Here is a 20,574-nt window from a genome sequence, read left to right as displayed (position 1 = left end):
CTGATAATGCATCCCATTTCCGTGGAAGATTGGTGCAGGAATTCTGTGTGGAAAATAACATTGAATGGGTATTTCACATTCCATATTATCCACAGGCTGCGGGATTGATTGAGAGAATGAATGGTTTGTTAAAAGATCAGTTGCGAAAGTTAACAGACGAACATTACAAACAATGGAGGGATATTTTAATGCAGGCATTGTTGATTCTAAACAATCGTCCTTTGTTGCATGCTGAATCTCCTTTAATGCGTTTGTTTCCTCCAGCTGTTGATGCAAAACCGAATACCCTTGTTCAATCCGTGATGTATTGGGAAATTACCCCCGGAGCTTTGGCTCCATGCAGAGCGACCCCAGGTTCTGCAGGCTTGGACCTACATGCTATGGATAACACTGTCCTAAAAGGCAGAGACCGAATCATTGTTGAGACTGGCGTTGGTGTCTGTATACCTGCCGGTAGTTTTGGATTGATTGCCCCTAGATCGGGCCTTGCGTTAAAAGGTGTCCAAGTTCTTGTAGGAGTGATTGACAGCGATTATCAGGGAGAGATTAAGGTCCTTCTGCTTAATAGCAGTGAGGTTGATTTGTCATTCAAAAAGTCTGACCGCGTTGCTCAATTGTTGATTATGCCTGTTTTCAGTGGTGAGATTAAGAAAGGCACTGCCCCAACGTTGCTAACGACACGTGGCCAAAAGGGCTTCGGCTCCTCTGATAACCCCGGAGCTAAGATATGGGTGCAATCGCCGAAACATCCCCCTGAGCAGGCTGAAGTTATTGCGACCGGTCATGACAACACCATTTTGGTAATGAAGCCAGGGAAAGATAGCTGGGAAGCTGTCCCAGCTGACAAATGTTACTTACGAGAATGATTAAGGCCTGTGTTTGTATTCTTTCAGATCATTCTCTGGACTGCTGCTGCAGGATGTGCCGGCGTTGAACTCCTTTTGGTCTGCTACGCCGGGAGAGGAGAGGACCCACCGACTTCGGTTGATTGGAGAACCCGAGTCCCGCGTTCCTTCGCTGCGTGGGATGCCTCCGCAAATTTCTGGATCACCCTTGCAAAAAGGGTTACGAATTCTCCACATTTCTGTCTTACCCCTATGAGATCTGTGACTGATATTTTAGCGACCTGCCTGGTTGCTGTCCCTGCTTCCACTGAGACTCTACAGCATATCTTCAATATGTCAAGTGCCCGTCCTAATGTGATTTTGGGCGATTTTCCCGCCCATGAATTTTGTCCTTTATGTTCTACCCTTTCTGATTCTGCCCTTCCGATTCCTTCCCAAATTACCACCTATAATATTACACAGGGCGACTTGTGTTTTATTTTTACGTGTGATCCTAAAGCAATTTCGGAATGCCTACGTTTAAAATTACAGGCTGCCACGACTTTTTCTACTCATCAACGATTGCTTTGTTTACGAAGACTTCCGAGTTCATGTATTTCTGTTAAAAATAATATGACATGTAAACGTTTATTAGTTGTTCCTAGCTATTTTCGTCCTATGTTGTTGCCTAATGGCTGGTTGTTTTCCTGTGGCAATACTTCTTGGCCCTATATTCCTGCTAATGTTACAGGAGGTCCGTGTGCTATCACTAGACTGAGCTTATTAATGTTTTCCTCACACCCTGGTTCCCATTCCCGTATGGTGCGAGACTCTATGACTTTGCAAGAAGACTGTGATTCCTCCGTTCATCTTTACTCTAAGTCGGAGTATCTTAGTTTAGCATTTTCTATTATTGGTGTCCCGGCGTTGGCTGTTTACAATGCTAAGACCATTGGCAAGATGGCTTGCTGGATGGTTAAATCAATTAACCACACCTCGACTGTATTAACTGATTTATTATTAGATGCCCAGGGTGAAAGACGAGCCATTTTACAGAATCGCGCTGCGATTGACTATTTGTTGCTGAAACATGGACATGACTGTTCTGACTTTGAGGGCCTCTGCTGTTTTAATTTGTCTGACCATTCTAAATCAATCCAAGCCCATATTGACAGACTCCACGACTTGACTGCAGAAATTAGACAGCATATTGATCAGGGCTGGTTCGACTGGCTCTTTAATTGGTTACCTGACTTGCATTCTTTACGACAGATTTTAGGGGGGATTATTGTCTCCATTTGTATTTTGATAGCTATTTGCTGCTTTATTCAGTGTATTCCTTCCCTATTACAATTTTGTAGAATTGGCAAGAGATATAAATCTGTTAGTTTTGTTTCTTATTATTCCTCCACTGATGTTAGCTCTTTATAGAATATACCTAATAGACTGGAGTCAAGGGGTGTAATGTTATGACAGACTTTTTTTGTTCCGGCCCTTTGTGGAGGGAGAATGATGGAGAATGACTCCAGTCTATCAGGCTTATAGTGTAGGGGTTAGGACTATAAGTAGGACCTCTCTGGGAGATATGGTAGGGTATATTCGTACCCCTTTTCTTAGAGTAGGGCTTACGAATTTAAGCTAGGGAGTAGATATATAAGTATTAGTCATGATCCACCCTTTTCCCAGTGTGTTAGGATATTTTCCATGGAGTTATATGTATTCTGGGCCCTGTAGGCCTTAAACGGAACAGACTCCATCTTGCTCTCTGCCTGGTAGCTTGAGAGGCTTTCTAGGTCAAGTGTAATATTTTAGTTTCAAGGTGTTGTTCGCTTGGAGAGAACCGGCTCAGGCTGGCCCTTATCGAAGGAATGTATTTTTCTCCACTCCGAAGACACAACTTCAGGCCGGCCGGCTGGGAACGTGTCCTTGGTACGGGGAGGTACAAGAATTTGGTGGGCGGCAGGTTACTGGCCGTAACTTTCCATGAAGGAACAGGCTTTGATATTAGCGAAGGTGTTAGAGAGAGAGAGTTAGTTCATAGGCGGCAGCTAGCCGTTAGCATCTCTGCCATTAATTATTTTCTTCGGCGGACAGTCGCCATCTTTGAAGTTCGAGAAAGATTTACCACCGAGACTCTCTGAGAAAGTTCAAAGAAGAAATAGCGCGGAACGCATAGAAACAGAGAGAGAGAGAGAGACCCGGTAGCCAATAACCAGCAAGGTTCCAGTGACTTGGAGGGAAGCAGACGAGTTTGAGCCTAGCGGTGCAGACGTGTACTTGTGACGGCTGGGGTGTGACTCTGAGACGAGCCAAGACACAGAGACGAGAAGGGAACCTAGATGACTGCCGAGCCCCGACTTCATATTAACCAGGTGATCTCCGCCCTTTCTTTAATTCATTCTAACATTTACCTTTCCTTTGCAGAATATATACATTGCATAGTATTGTGTTTGTAATTATTGTCAATAAATACCCCGGTTTATTGTGAACTAACATGTGCCTGGTGTTCCTGTTCAATCGCGGTAACTGATCTTTGTTGTCTGACATTGTTTGCATGAACGGATGTGAAATCCCGATCAGGTAAGGAGTGATCAAGCCAATAGGAAGCGAAGGGACCTTTGATGTCGGGAACAGAAGGTACATATTCCAATTAGAAGAAACGTACTAAATTCACATTGTCCTAGTTTTATCCCAAGTAGATAAATGAGAAGTTTCTCCCATAGGTGTTCATAGGAAAGTGGTCGTCGTTGATATGCGGCGTTAATGAGAGCGTTGGGGGGGAGACCAACGTGGAGGTTCGCGGGACTGTGAACCGAGTGTAAGTGAGAGCGTTGGGGGGGAGACCAACGTGGAGGTTCGCCGGATTGTGAACCGAGTGTAAGTGAGAGCATTGGGACTGCAGGCCCATGTGTAGACACGCCAGATTGTGTGTCATATCTGCCCTGGGGTAGATTAGTCTGGGTCGGAGTGGCCGCGAGACTAGCTGATATGTATAAGATATGATAGAAAACCCATGCATGTTTATTGCTATTCCCCTATCCTTAGGTGTGAGATGTACATATATGTATCCATATTCATTGTAAATACGTTCTAAGGAGAGAGGTGGTTACGTTCTGACTGGGTTGGAGGGGCCCCTAGGGGCGGATTCCATCTAAGCGGAAAATCCGGTCATTACATCTGGCGTCACGAACTGTTTACGAAGCCTGTGTGCGCAGTATTGTTTTAATTTTGTTGGTTTGCGCTCGGCTCGTACGTATAATTTTTGTTTATAATTGTGTATATATTTTTGTGTGTAGAAATGTTTTCGAAAAAGTCAGGCTCTGTTTTCAAACTGCCTATTCAGATTCCCGGCTGGGAGTCTACGCCTTACGAGGCTTTGGCCCGCGAGTGGGCCGATTCTACTGGTTTGAGTGAGAATTGGATTTCTTGTTTGGAGCAGGCGGAGCCTGCTGATGTGGTTTCTTGTTTGCAGAAGGCTCCAGTAGTGAAGGGTGATGAGCTTCCTATTTTGGGACGCAGAGGCTGGATTGTACTCCATGCGTATCGGATCATTCATGAGAGGTTTGTTCAGTTGCGAAAGCAAAGTAAGGATATGGAAGGACAGGTTGTTGAGTTGCAGAATGCGCATACTTTATTGCGATGTCAAAATAAGTTGCTTGCCGACAAACTTGAAACTTATCAAACTATAGCCGAACGGGCTGCAGTTCGCATTGCGCGGTATAAATACAAACATCGTCGTGGTCGGGTGTCTACACGGAAGGTGCGCATGGTCGTGGCGAAAGCCGGACTTGATTGGAACCCTGATGAGTGGGATGGTAATATCTGGGATTCTAATGCTTCTGACTCCTCGGCTGAGGAGATTGACACGCGCGAGTCTTCTCGTTCCGGACGTGACTGTAAATCTGCTTCTTGTGACAAAGATGTCAAGTCTAGCGACCGTGGTCGTTCTTCCCGTTCCGATGACATATCTTACCCTGATTGTCCTTCTAAATCTAAGGACGGGGCTTCTTCGGGAGCTCTGCCGGAGGTTTCTGCTCATCCTGTGTTTCGTCGCAAACTACAACAAGCTCCTGGTAATCCGGGTGGTGTTGCCCTGGATAGTATTGAAGACTTTACCCAACAGGAGGTGAGTGACATTTTACAACGATTTCGTCAACGGCCTGGTGAGGCTTTGCTTACGTGGATGGTGCGCCTTTATGAACTGGGCGCTGCCGGTATTATGCTCGATGCTGTTGATTGTTTACGGTTTTGCTCTTTGAGTTCCGACTCTACCATTCAAGATCATTTTCGGAACTATAATGGTGCTGGTCAGATTTCTTTGCTCCAGCTTGCGTCTGATGGTTGTAACCATAAATATCCTACTGAATCTGATTGGCCTGTCAATGACAAGCCGTGGTACACTTTGCGTGATGCGTCGCAACGCTTGAAGGAGGAGGTGATGAAAACTGCTATTTTTCTCAGTACTTCTGACAGACTGTTGGACGGTCTTTTGACATCTTCTGTACGCAATCGCATTATCCGTTCGTCTCCTGTTGCTTACAAGCAGGTTATGATGACTTTGTTGATTAATCAGACTGGCAATCCTTTGTCTGCGGTGCTTGAATCGGTTCGTCAGCTTGGTGAGTTGGGTGATTGGTTTAAACCTGAGAGACCATCTCGTCCTGAGGGTCGTACTGCTGGAGATTATAAGTTCTCTAGACGTGATATGTTTCTGGCTCTTTTGGCTGATGGTGTGAAGAGGGAAGATATCGATGGGGAGCCTAATAATCGCTTGTGGGATATTTTCCGTAAGCGTGGTTTGGATCGGAAGGAGGGTGCCCGTCGCGTTCGAAAGAATGATTGTGGTCGTGGTTCTGATGACAGTGGTGATGAGAGGCGTCGTGTGGATTCTGATCGCCGTGGTGACCGGCGTTTTGATCGTGATGGGTCCCCTCATCGTGAGAGAGAGAGAGAGAGAGAGGGGGAAAAAGAAAGGGGGAGAGATGATCGTGTTTCCACTCGATATAGAAATGAGAGAGATTATTCCCCTGAGCTGAGGAAAAGGGAGGATCGTCACAGGCTTGTTGATCGTAATTCACAGTACGATGTGAATGACAAAAATCCATTTCGTAATGGAGATGGATATGAACAAGAAATTCTGATACCCAAGAAACATGAGAGCATTTATCCTGATTTGTCCTGGCTAGCGGAACGCAGTCAAAATGACTAGGAAGTAGGTCAAGCTCCAGTACGTAGGTGGGCTCACAGAGACAACAGACCCTATGTCGATATTGAGATTTTTTGGAAACATCGTAATATCCAAAGGGCCCGAGCATTGGTAGATACAGGAGCGGAGGCCACTTTAATTCATGGTAAAGCAAGGAAATTCAAAGGACAATTCTTCACAATTACTGGTTTAGGTGGGAAAGAGACCCCCGCAGTGCAGACTACACTTGAGATGAAAATTGGTAGGATTCCCCGTAGAGAATATTCTGTGTTAGTCGTACCACTTTTGGAGTATATAATTGGAATTGACATTTTGAAAGGAATGACTTTGCATCTAGATGATGGCTGTTACCAATTTGGAACTAAGCATTACATTTCGTCCAGACCCGTACGGGTTGGTCGTTTACGGATGCCTCCCATTAAAATTCCCCAAGCTACAAAAGTGGTTTCTCAGAAACAATATCGTATCCCAGGTGGTCATGAAGAGATCAGTGCCACGATTCAGGATTTGGTTGATGCAGGAGTTATAACTCCGGTTACTTCTGCTTGGAATAATCCCGTTTGGCCCGTGCGCAAGAGTGATAATTCTTGGCGCATGACTGTTGATTATCGAGAGTTGAACAAACATACACCTCGTTTAGCTGTGGCAGTACCAGACATTGTTACTTTGATCCAGAGAATTCAGAAGCATCCAGGTACATTGTATGCGTCCATTGATATTGCTAATGCTTTCTTTTCAATTCCCATTGCCCCCGAGTGTCAGGAACAATTCAGTTTTACCTGGAATGGACGTCAAATGACGTTTCGGAGTCTTCCTCAAGGTTATGTACATAGTCCCACGATTTGTCACCGGCTGGTGGCCGAGCATTTGTCTGAGGTGCCCGCGAATCCACAAATACAGGTGTGCCATTATATAGATGACATTTTGATTCAAGGTGAGACGCAAGATCAAGTACAGTCTCATTTAGACCAGATCCTTGATTGTTTACGAACAAAAGGTTGGGAAATCAATCCTGATAAATTACAAGGTCCATCCCAAAATGTAAAATTTTTAGGTATTAATTGGCATGAAGGTCACAGAGAAGTGATTCCACAAGTGAAGCGAAAGATTTTAGATTTTGCAGTTCCAAGGAATAGAAAAGAGGCTCAGAGCTTCATTGGCTTGTTTGGCTTTTGGCGTCAACATATTCCTCATTTAGGTCAGATTTTGGCTCCACTATATCGAGTCACTCGGAAAAAGAATGCATTTGAATGGGGAGAACCACAACAGAGTGCATTTAATTTGGCGAAAGAAGCGATTCAGTACGCCTTGGATCTGTGGCCGGTGAGCGACGGTGATGTTGATTTGAATGTGTCCGTGGAAGGTCCATATGCCAATTGGAGCTTATGGCAAAAGCAGGGCAGACAAAAAGTACCCTTAGGTTTTTGGACCAAAAAGTTACCTGAAGCTGGTGAGCGTTATACACCCTTTGAAAAACAGTTGCTTGCATGTTACTGGGCTCTGGTAGATACCGAGCAATTGACTTTAGGTCATGCTGTGATTTTGAGACCTGAAATTCCTATAATGCAGTGGGTTTTGAGTTCGCCAAAATCCCATCGGATTGGATATGCTCAAGAGGCGAGTGTGATTAAATGGAAATGGTACATTCAGGACAGAGCACGTGTGGGTCCGAAAGGCGTGGCAGTGTTGCATGAGCGAGTGGCGCAGGCGCCATCGAACGAGACTGAAAGTGATTGTTCTGTACCTGTAGTGCAGGAATCTCCTGTCAAGTGGGGTAAATCATTTGATGATCTGTCCGTGGAGGACAGAAGACATGTGTGGTTTACGGATGGTTCAGCGAGGTTCATTGGTGAGAAACGACATTGGAAAGCAGTGTCGTATAATCCGGTTACTAAGAAATTATTGAGTACCACTGGTGATGGAAAGAGTAGTCAATATGCTGAACTCTATGCAGTTTACCAAGTTTTGAAACAAGGAATTACCCGGCACATGTCATATTTTCACTGATTCCTGGTCCACTGCTAATGGACTAGCGGTATGGTTACCAACTTGGCATTCTCATAATTGGGAATTGCATTCAAAGGAGCTGTGGGGAAAAGAATTATGGCAAGAAATTTGGGATTTGCTCCCACAGAGTACTGTGACAATCTTTCACGTAGATGCTCATACCCCGATAGACTCCCTTGACAAGTTTTTTCATAATATTGCAGATGAAGAGTCTAAAATTTCTGAGGCAGTGGTGGACATGCAAGATTCTGATTTGGCGGGATTGGCGAAATGGGCCCACCAGAAAGCGGGACATTTTGGAGAGAGAGCCACTAGCAGGTGGGCTATTGACCGAGGAATTCATATTCCTTTACATTTGATCAAGGATGTCATTCTGCATTGTCCCACTTGCCAGCATTCTAGAAAGAAAGAAGTGCCTCACATTGTTCAGGGCCATTTACATCGAGGAAAGTTGCCCGCTCAAATTTGGCAAATTGATTATATTGGCCCGCTCCCTATGAGCAGGAATTGTCAATACATTTGTACCGCTGTTGACACCTACAGTGGCCTTTTGGTCGCTTTCCCGTGTAAACATGCTACCCAAATTAATACTATCAAAACCTTGGAACTACTCATTTTATATTATGGTGTTCCATTTCAAATTCAATCTGATAATGCATCCCATTTCCGTGGAAGATTGGTGCAGGAATTCTGTGTGGAAAATAACATTGAATGGGTATTTCACATTCCATATTATCCACAGGCTGCGGGATTGATTGAGAGAATGAATGGTTTGTTAAAAGATCAGTTGCGAAAGTTAACAGACGAACATTACAAACAATGGAGGGATATTTTAATGCAGGCATTGTTGATTCTAAACAATCGTCCTTTGTTGCATGCTGAATCTCCTTTAATGCGTTTGTTTCCTCCAGCTGTTGATGCAAAACCGAATACCCTTGTTCAATCCGTGATGTATTGGGAAATTACCCCCGGAGCTTTGGCTCCATGCAGAGCGACCCCAGGTTCTGCAGGCTTGGACCTACATGCTATGGATAACATTGTCCTAAAAGGCAGAGACCGAATCATTGTTGAGACTGGCGTTGGTGTCTGTATACCTGCCGGTAGTTTTGGATTGATTGCCCCTAGATCGGGCCTTGCGTTAAAAGGTGTCCAAGTTCTTGGAGGAGTGATTGACAGCGATTATCAGGGAGAGATTAAGGTCCTTCTGCTTAATAGCAGTGAGGTTGATTTGTCATTCAAAAAGTCTGACCGCGTTGCTCAATTGTTGATTATGCCTGTTTTCAGTGGTGAGATTAAGAAAGGCACTGCCCCAACGTTGCTAACGACACGTGGCCAAAAGGGCTTCGGCTCCTCTGATAACCCCGGAGCTAAGATATGGGTGCAATCGCCGAAACATCCCCCTGAGCAGGCTGAAGTTATTGCGACCGGTCATGACAACACCATTTTGGTAATGAAGCCAGGGAAAGATAGCTGGGAAGCTGTCCCAGCTGACAAATGTTACTTACGAGAATGATTAAGGCCTGTGTTTGTATTCTTTCAGATCATTCTCTGGACTGCTGCTGCAGGATGTGCCGGCGTTGGACTCCTTTTGGTCTGCTACGCCGGGAGAGGAGAGGACCCACCGACTTCGGTTGATTGGAGAACCCGAGTCCCGCGTTCCTTCGCTGCGTGGGATGCCTCCGCAAATTTCTGGATCACCCTTGCAAAAAGGGTTACGAATTCTCCACATTTCTGTCTTACCCCTATGAGATCTGTGACTGATATTTTAGCGACCTGCCTGGTTGCTGTCCCTGCTTCCACTGAGACTCTACAGCATATCTTCAATATGTCAAGTGCCCGTCCTAATGTGATTTTGGGCGATTTTCCCGCCCATGAATTTTGTCCTTTATGTTCTACCCTTTCTGATTCTGCCCTTCCGATTCCTTCCCAAATTACCACCTATAATATTACACAGGGCGACTTGTGTTTTATTTTTACTTGTGATCCTAAAGCAATTTCGGAATGCCTACGTTTAAAATTACAGGCTGCCACGACTTTTTCTACTCATCAACGATTGCTTTGTTTACGAAGACTTCCGAGTTCATGTATTTCTGTTAAAAATAATATGACATGTAAACGTTTATTAGTTGTTCCTAGCTATTTTCGTCCTATGTTGTTGCCTAATGGCTGGTTGTTTTCCTGTGGCAATACTTCTTGGCCCTATATTCCTGCTAATGTTACAGGAGGTCCGTGTGCTATCACTAGACTGAGCTTATTAATGTTTTCCTCACACCCTGGTTCCCATTCCCGTATGGTGCGAGACTCTATGACTTTGCAAGAAGACTGTGATTCCTCCGTTCATCTTTACTCTAAGTCGGAGTATCTTAGTTTAGCATTTTCTATTATTGGTGTCCCGGCGTTGGCTGTTTACAATGCTAAGACCATTGGCAAGATGGCTTGCTGGATGGTTAAATCAATTAACCACACCTCGACTGTATTAACTGATTTATTATTAGATGCCCAGGGTGAAAGACGAGCCATTTTACAGAATCGCGCTGCGATTGACTATTTGTTGCTGAAACATGGACATGACTGTTCTGACTTTGAGGGCCTCTGCTGTTTTAATTTGTCTGACCATTCTAAATCAATCCAAGCCCATATTGACAGACTCCACGACTTGACTGCAGAAATTAGACAGCATATTGATCAGGGCTGGTTCGACTGGCTCTTTAATTGGTTACCTGACTTGCATTCTTTACGACAGATTTTAGGGGGGATTATTGTCTCCATTTGTATTTTGATAGCTATTTGCTGCTTTATTCAGTGTATTCCTTCCCTATTACAATTTTGTAGAATTGGCAAGAGATATAAATCTGTTAGTTTTGTTTCTTATTATTCCTCCACTGATGTTAGCTCTTTATAGAATATAGCTAATAGACTGGAGTCAAGGGGTGTAATGTTATGACAGACTTTTTTTGTTCCGGCCCTTTGTGGAGGGAGAATGATGGAGAATGACTCCAGTCTATCAGGCTTATAGTGTAGGGGTTAGGACTATAAGTAGGACCTCTCTGGGAGATATGGTAGGGTATATTCGTACCCCTTTTCTTAGAGTAGGGCTTACGAATTTAAGCTAGGGAGTAGATATATAAGTATTAGTCATGATCCACCCTTTTCCCAGTGTGTTAGGATATTTTCCATGGAGTTATACGTATTCTGGGCCCTGTAGGCCTTAAACGGAACAGACTCCATCTTGCTCTCTGCCTGGTAGCTTGAGAGGCTTTCTAGGTCAAGTGTAATATTTTAGTTTCAAGGTGTTGTTCGCTTGGAGAGAACCGGCTCAGGCTGGCCCTTATCGAAGGAATGTATTTTTCTCCACTCCGAAGACACAACTTCAGGCCGGCCGGCTGGGAACGTGTCCTTGGTACGGGGAGGTACAAGAATTTGGTGGGCGGCAGGTTACTGGCCGTAACTTTCCATGAAGGAACAGGCTTTGATATTAGCGAAGGTGTTAGAGAGAGAGAGAGTTAGTTCATAGGCGGCAGCTAGCCGTTAGCATCTCTGCCATTAATTATTTTCTTCGGCGGACAGTCGCCATCTTTGAAGTTCGAGAAAGATTTACCACCGAGACTCTCTGAGAAAGTTCAAAGAAGAAATAGCGCGGAACGCATAGAAACAGAGAGAGAGAGAGAGACCCGGTAGCCAATAACCAGCAAGGTTCCAGTGACTTGGAGGGAAGCAGACGAGTTTGAGCCTAGCGGTGCAGACGTGTACTTGTGACGGCTGGGGTGTGACTCTGAGACGAGCCAAGACACAGAGACGAGAAGGGAACCTAGATGACTGCCGAGCCCCGACTTCATATTAACCAGGTGATCTCCGCCCTTTCTTTAATTCATTCTAACATTTACCTTTCCTTTGCAGAATATATACATTGCATAGTATTGTGTTTGTAATTATTGTCAATAAATACCCCGGTTTATTGTGAACTAACATGTGCCTGGTGTTCCTGTTCAATCGCGGTAACTGATCTTTGTTGTCTGACATTGTTTGCATGAACGGATGTGAAATCCCGATCAGGTAAGGAGTGATCAAGCCAATAGGAAGCGAAGGGACCTTTGATGTCGGGAACAGAAGGTACATATTCCAATTAGAAGAAACGTACTAAATTCACATTGTCCTAGTTTTATCCCAAGTAGATAAATGAGAAGTTTCTCCCATAGGTGTTCATAGGAAAGTGGTCGTCGTTGATATGCGGCGTTAATGAGAGCGTTGGGGGGGAGACCAACGTGGAGGTTCGCGGGACTGTGAACCGAGTGTAAGTGAGAGCGTTGGGGGGGAGACCAACGTGGAGGTTCGCCGGATTGTGCACCGAGTGTAAGTGAGAGCATTGGGACTGCAGGCCCATGTGTAGACACGCCAGATTGTGTGTCATATCTGCCCTGGGGTAGATTAGTCTGGGTCGGAGTGGCCGCGAGACTAGCTGATATGTATAAGATATGATAGAAAACCCATGCATGTTTATTGCTATTCCCCTATCCTTAGGTGTGAGATGTACATATATGTATCCATATTCATTGTAAATACGTTCTAAGGAGAGAGGTGGTTACGTTCTGACTGGGTTGGAGGGGCCCCTAGGGGCGGATTCCATCTAAGCGGAAAATCCGGTCATTACAGTCATATATATCACTACTAAGGAAGGCCCGAGCTAGCCTTTAGAGCGGGATGCTATTATGATTGAAAGGTTAAACATATGCATTTTCTTTTAAGTTTTACATATCCTGATCGTCAAAACTTCCTACATTCATTTTTACCTAATGTTGCGCCCCATAAGATAACATTGGATTGCCTTATTACATTTATTAAGTGCTAACTTTTGATTGGGACAAGGTATCCTGCTTCGTTTTTTGTATCGATAAAAATTGTGATGAAAAATCCTCTTTCATTATACAGACAGATTTTTAATTGCAATTTTGAAAATTCCACTGTTGCATAGTTGCTATTTTACAGCCCCAAGCCCTTTTGTGCCTGTTGCCTGTCTAGGGTCACCTGACTGGGTGTAAGTGTTAATTAGACTTTGTGAATTCCTCCTACCAGTCACACAATAAAGAGATTCAGTGTGTCTGGATGGGCCATCTACTGGCAGGATGGGTGGCGGAGCTGAGCATACCCACACTTGTAACTGAATAGGCAATGCTCTGCCTTCACACAAAGGATTTATCACCTCAAAATTGACATTATCATGGCAGCCAGCTTGGATCTAGGGCAGGGGAGTCAGAAAATTCCATGCACTTCAAAGACGCTTCCTAGAAGCGTCGCCCAATTACTAGAAGGAGGGCACCAGGCATAAAAATAGGACCCTAAAACCCACCCACTATTCAGTACACTCCTGTACCAGCAGAAGGACTTTCGGAGGACTGCCTGATGCTGTCACCTGCTGTGCACTCTGCAGGACTGCTTTCCTGTACCCGGAAGGACTGTTTTGCTGCCCACAGCCTGCCTTGAACCCTCAGAGACCATCCTTGCTTTTGAGTGTTGATCTTCACCTGAACCAATGACTACCAGAGTGACTGACTCCAAGGACTAGTTTGCTGGCCTCCTGTTCAGAACACGGGGACACAGAATGCTTCCACCATCTTGAACCCACACCTGGACCCAGCCTGCGTGAGTCCTAAACCTTCAAGTAGTGTCCCGCTATCCTGGAAATTTTGTTGTGGTCCTGATGTTACCCAGATGGTCAAATCCCAAAACTGGGATAATTTTTGGCCAAAAACTGCTCTGAGATCTAGGAGGAAACATGGATCAACGTGCTCACACATCCGCCCAAGGTGCATCCCTGGTTGGACTGATTTTGTGGCTTCTGCTGCTACAGTCTTCTCTGCAGCAGCAAATCATTTTGAGCTATTTTTCACCAAAGGAGTATCCTGCCTTTTGAAACTGTCTACGGCTCCAGATCTGTGCCTCGTCCCACTGGAGATTTTTGACTTCCACAAAAACTGCTAAGTCCAAACGTAGAAATCTTCATGACCACTTCGACCTAAGGCTCCAAGATAAAACAGCTCCCTCCTCGGACACCTCCTGACCGGGCCCTATCCACTTTATGTATCCGGATAGCACTCCATTGCTGTCCGCCATATTTTTCGACTTTAACTCAGTCTCTCACAACTAGATGTCAGCAGTTGGCACTCTGATCTTTCAGGCACTAGCTTTCCCTAAAACATTTTAAAAATCATAACTCTGGTTTTACTGATTGATGTTTGTCTTTTCTGTGTCAAATAATTTATTAAAATCCACCCTGTTTTTCTAAATTGGTGTGAGATTTTTCTTGTGTTTTTTTTTTTAATTATTGTTTGAGAGCCGCATAAATAGTAAATACCTTACGCATTTCCTCTAAGTTAACTCTGACAGTTTTTTGTGTCAAGCTACCTAGGGTGAGGCACAGTGACTTTTTGTGGTTTATCCTTTAAGGGGCTGTAAATTGGCCAGGGCTTACACACCAGTCAACCAACTGTGCAATATCTCACACCAATATAGTGTTCAAAATCTTTAGATGGGTATTCAGCTGGAACATTGATATTTGCATGTGTGTTGTAGTTTATATTGCCATTTCCTAAGTATGCATAATTTTGCTGTTGCCTAGGAGTAGTCTGCCAATCTCTTTGTGTGGGCATTAATCCTTGCTATGTCTTGGGAATCATGTAATATCTTCTTCTCCCATGATTTCTCTAGTTTCCTGGATAGTCAGTGGATATGTTGTAGATATTGCTGGTTTTGGTTGATATTGAGTTAATTTTGAAGTCAAATGTTAATGATCATTATTCCTTTGGAAGAACAAGTCTCTCAGTGAAAACCCTTAACTCCAATAAGAAAATCAGCATTATTCCACATCAGGGCATTGAGATGTAAAAAAACTTTTTTGTTTCAGGATCTTGTGCATTGACATCAAAGTACATGTTGAACTTTGTAATATAGGATTATTTGGGTCTCTGAGGGATTCTATTTTGTCAAGAATATAACCTTTGAAGCCAATCTGAATGTGGCTTTCTAATATTACTCAATTCAGCATTTCCTAGTCTTCTATGAAGGTTAAATGCTAGTTTTGACAGTTAATGCAACATGTTGTGTAGTTCAATTTTAGGTAGAATGATTCAACCAGATGTATTGCTGGTTAACACTGAGACCGATGTCAAACATGGTTTCCTTGTCCACCACACATCTGTATTGATATGAAGATCAATATACTGTAAGAGTGTTTGAGGGCTACTGACTGCTACCTTGTAGAATCTGGGGGCTAATACTAATTCAACAGTCTGGATTCAGCCCAACATGACTAGTGGAAGATGATTCCATTTTGCCAAGTCTCAATGCATCTAATCTATCAGTGCTGAGATTTCGTCTTTTACAATGTGGTGAAGTTCTCTGCTCACCAGAATGACTAGGTAGCGTTATCTTTTGTGGATCCAATGAAATCAAGAAAATATCAAATATTTCTCTGTGGTGACCCTAATCATAGCCATGGCCTCCTCAGATTTGGTCTAATTTATTTTACATTCCAAAAATTGTGAGAAGGATGTTAAACATTCATTAATAAAGGAGTAGATTTGTTCGGAGAGGCTAATGTCAGCAGGATATTGTCTGCACAGAGAATAGGCTTGAGCAGTTGTGGTTATGACTTTGATGTCTCCAGTGTTTCCAATCACTATTAGAAAGGGTTTGAGGTCCAGTTAGAAAATAAGAGGAGATATGGGGCTTCCCTGGCCAGTGTCTCTACTGATCTAGACCTTGCCAGAGAGTCAAACATTGCAGTTTACTACTGCTGTAGGGTCTTCATAAAGCAGTCCAACAATTTCTATATATTTCAAACCCAGGCCCAATCTTATCATTTGCTCAAAAAGGATGGTCTCACTTCGCTTGATCAAAGGCTTTCTAAGGGATAGTGCCACTGTATTATCCATGCAATTCCTTACCTGCCATAAACATGAGATGTGCAGCAAATTTCTGGGTATGAAAATGAAATATATTCAAAACTTAAATAAACCACTGCTTACTACAGTTGGGCATACACCAAGGAGAGAGCATAACCTGATATCTGTAAATCGAAACACTTGCAAGTGTATGACTGTCATAGAAGCTCCCTGACAGGAGCTGAGTTTAAACTAATAGAAATATCCTCATTTTAAATTATTTGCACAAAGCATTATCTTTTTTATAAAAGTATTTGTGTTTTCATTATTTTGAATATTTTAGTTATTTCTTAAATCTATTATAATGTCTTCATTTTTTACAAAGTATTTTACATGGAACCAATAGAAATACATGACCTTTGGAACCAGCATTCCCCTGAAATGGGTAGGGTCATGGTCAATAATCAGTACACTAAATTCCATCCAGCAAGATGGATAAGAAGGCCCCAGTTTTTGCACCTTGCAGTGCAGGCTGCTTTTCCACTAGTTTAAAGACAAATATGACAGCTACAATGTCATCCTCCCCACCACCTTGGAGGGCCCACTCAGAAGAACTCCTAAACCACAAAACAAATGTACTTCTTGTACCCCTTTGGATTATCGGAGAACTAGCAGGTGTCTTGCACTCCTCTCGCTAATGAGTTGTGTTTTTTTTGTTGGGAGCGTTAAGAGTCAGAAAACTTTGCAAGAGAAACTCTGATCACCAGGGGGTATTATAAAAAAATTGAGGCTCATTCTGGTTTCTGAGCACATTAGAACCAACTGATAATTGATATTTTACAACATATGTTATGTAATGTACATTATTTGTCTTCAAATAATTTGTATCAGAATGATGGTAATTATAGTGAAAATCTGCCTCTAGGTGGCACACATCCATGGTGGCTGCACACCTGTGAAAATGCGGACGCCCGGTGAAGAAATCTGCCATAAATCTGAGTTTAGGCCTGTCCTCTCTCTTTGATATGCCTGCTACTAGTGCCTGAGACCTCTGCGCTGCTTCCCAAGGAGTCACGGTCCTGAACACTGCCTTGGCCTGCGAGCGCTCATCGCTGCTGGAGCTGCTGCTGGAGCTGCTGCTGGGCCGCAAGAACTGCGCGACTCCCCGGTCTCCCAGGAGGTGCTAGGCCGCTGCCGCCCCCGTTTAGACTGGGCATCCACCTCGGCAAGTCAACTCGGCGCCGACCTGCACCTTAATTTAATCAGCCCTGCAGCACGGAAATGAGCCACGCACCACAACCAGCGGACGATCAACTCCCCCGCATGCTTCTTCATCGTGGTGCGTGTGGCGGCTCTGCTCGAGCCCCCTCCTGAGGCACAAGATATCTGTGGCTGGTGGTGAGTGCACGCCATTTCATTAAGCTGCACTTAACCCCCCCTCATCGCACCTTCGTTCCATCAGCCTTGCTGCACATAGGTGAGCCACGCACCACAACCAGCGGACTCTGAATTCCCCCGCACGCTTCTTCATCGCGGTGCGTGTGGCAGCATTTTCTTCCGGCCCCCTCCTGAAGCACGAGGTGTCTGTGGCCGGTGTTAAGTGCGCGCAATTTCATTAAGCCGCACTTAACCCCCCCTCAACGCACCTTCGTTCCATCAGCCCCGCTGCACGGAAGTGAGCCACACACCACGACCAGCAGACTCGGAACTCCCCCGCGTACTTAAAAATTTGCAAACATTCGTGACAAGAATTTTCAATTCTATTAAGGACACGGAGGCGAGGATTATGCTTTCTCTATTTCTTTACTACCAACAGCAGCCAATAGGAACATAGTAAAGAAACAAAAGAACTACAACTCCCATGAGCCCTTAGGCAACCATAGAGTCTATACACTATATAAACCACCATAGAGGAAATCACTTCCTCTTTCTTTGTCCAGGAAATCATAAACAGTCAAAAAGTCATTGAAGAGAGTACCGCCGACCATCCTGGAGGAAAGTCCGAAGGCAACCATGAAAGATCAACCGGAAACAGGTAACCATCCAAAAGCGAAGAAGTCGCAGGAAACAGCAAATCCAGCATCCAAGGGATCGGAAACAATGCAGGAGAGACCATGACGAAGGATCACTTCTGGTCCGAACCTGAAAGAAAACCAGAGCCGTAATATACAAACCCAAAAACCCTGAATTGGTAGTACACATAGGGCGGGGAAAAAATGGATGCAAGAAACATTGTAGAGTACAGTAAAGCAAATGCAACAGTAACAATGCAGTAGAATACAAATGGGTGGGATAATCCTCGCCTCCGTGTCCTTAATAGAATTGAAAATTCTTGTCACGAATGTTTGCAAATTTTTAATTCTATGGCAGGACAGGAGGCTCAGATTATGCTTGTTTAAAGCTCATCCACCACAACAGAGGCAATATCCACAATTGGTTTGAAATAATATGTTTTAAACACAGTATCAGAAGACCAATCAGCCGTCTTCACAATGTCCTGCAAACTCACACCAACATGAAAAGCCTTAGAGGCCAGGGCACCCCTTGCAGAATGAGCTCCAAAAATGGAGACATCAATTCCAGCCTCCGCCATAAGCCAGCGTACCCAACGAGCCAGAGTAGCTGGCGCCACAGGTTTAAAAGGCTTCTGCAAAGCAATTAACAACTGTCCAGATAAATCTTGACGAAAAGGAGCAGTACTCACCTCATAATCTTTTATGCAACGAACTACACACAACTGTGGGTTGTGAGGAAAAGCCGGGTAAGTGACTGTGGATAGATTAGTCTTCGTACGTCTGGAAACCGTAAAAGTAACGCCTTCGGGGGAAAAGGAACGGCCTGCGAGGTCCAATGCGCGGACATCCGAGACACGTTTACAAGATATCAAGCATAGAAGCATTGTCAATTTCGCAGATAATTGCTTACGAGACAGGGAAGCGTTGGGAGGCCATGCTTCCAGAAAACGTAACACAACGGACACATCCCAAAGAGCTACATATTTCGGACATGGCGGTTTAGCCATCCGAACTCCACGAAGCAAAGTAGAAATTAAAGGATGTTCTCCAATCGGCTTCCCGTCGACAAGGTCATGGCCCGCAGAAAGAGCGGAGCGAAAAGAATTGACAGTCCTGTAAGCAGAACCAGAAGAAGCGATGGAAGCAAGAAAATTAACAACTAAAGAGACATCTGCTGAAGCGGGATCCAGATTCCGTTCAGCACACCAATCACACCACTGATGCCAAGCTGACGCATAACGCTTGCGCCCAAGCTTCACTGATAAATCGCTCAGCGTCTCCCGATAAGCCAGGGACTTTCCAGCGTTCCCCGAAAGACGCCACGCCACCAGACGGAGCTGTCCCGACAGAATTAGAGGATGCGGATGGAGCAGAGGATCCAATAGCAAGTTCCACTTCATTGGAAGCAGGAATGGAGTCGAGCAACTCATTTCCAGAAGATCCGGAAACCACGCTTGAGCCCTCCAAAGAGGAGTGATCAGTATGATCTCCGACAGAAACTGCGTCGTTCTGGCCAAGACTCGCGGGATCATCGCGAACGGGGGAAAAGCATAGCAAAGCTGAGGAGGCCAAGACTGGAGAAAGGCATCCGTGGCAAGAGCCTCCGGATCCGGACGCCAACTGTAAAACTTGGGCAGTTGAGCGTTGAGGCGAGAGGCGAAGAGATCGATCCAAGGTCGACCCCAAAGGCGAGACAGATTTCGAAAGACCCGTGGGTGAAGACGCCAGTCGCTGAAGTCCAGCAGATGGCGAGAGTTCCAGTCGGCCACTTGATTCTGGCAACCCGGGAGATACTCTGCAATAAGAGTGATCTTCCTCTGAAGGCAGAAATGCCAGAAATCCTTCGCAATCTCCGCCAACATTCTCGATCGTGTCCCCCCCAGTTTGTTCACATACCTCACTGCTGAGACGTTGTCCATGCGGAGCAAGATGCAACAGCTGGTGGCTTGAGGAGCAAGGCTGCGGATCGCAAATGACCCCGCCAGAAGTTCCAGGCAATTGATGTGAAGGGCTAACTCGTCCGGAGACCAACGGCCGCCCGTCGTCAAGTCCCCGCAACGGGCTCCCCATCCCCATAAGCTCGCATCCGACTCCAACACCAAGTCCGGAGTGGAACCGAACAGGGCTTTCCCGTTCCAGGCTTCCATATGATGGAGCCACCACATCATCTCCGATTTCGCGTCCTGTGACAGGGGAACAAGATCAGAATAACGAAGACCCTTCTGCAAGTGTCGGATCTTGAGACGCTGCAGGGCCCGATAGTGTAATGGACCCGGAAAGATCGCCTGAATGGAAGAGGCCAAAAGTCCGACAATCCGAGCGATCGACCGTAACGATACGTTCGGTGCAGACAACAGTGACTTCAACTCCCTCTTGATAGATCTGACCTTCTGGGCAGGCAAGAGAAGCTGGCAAGAGATCGAATCCACAAGGAAACCCAGTGAGTGGGATGTAACTGAGATTTCTGAGGATTCACCAGAAATCCGAGAGACTGAAGCAGATCGATGGTCCATGATAAATGGGAAAGAAGTTGTAGTGGGCACTGAGCCATCAAAAGAATGTCATCCAGGTAGACGATTAGTCGCACTCCCCGTGCACGCAGCAATTCCATGACTGGTCTCAGGAGCTTCGTGAAGCACCATGGG

Source organism: Lissotriton vulgaris, chromosome 5, assembly GCF_964263255.1.
Source record: "Lissotriton vulgaris chromosome 5, aLisVul1.2, whole genome shotgun sequence".
NCBI lineage: Eukaryota > Metazoa > Chordata > Amphibia > Caudata > Salamandridae > Lissotriton > Lissotriton vulgaris.
Note: the sequence above shows the minus strand (reverse complement) of the source record.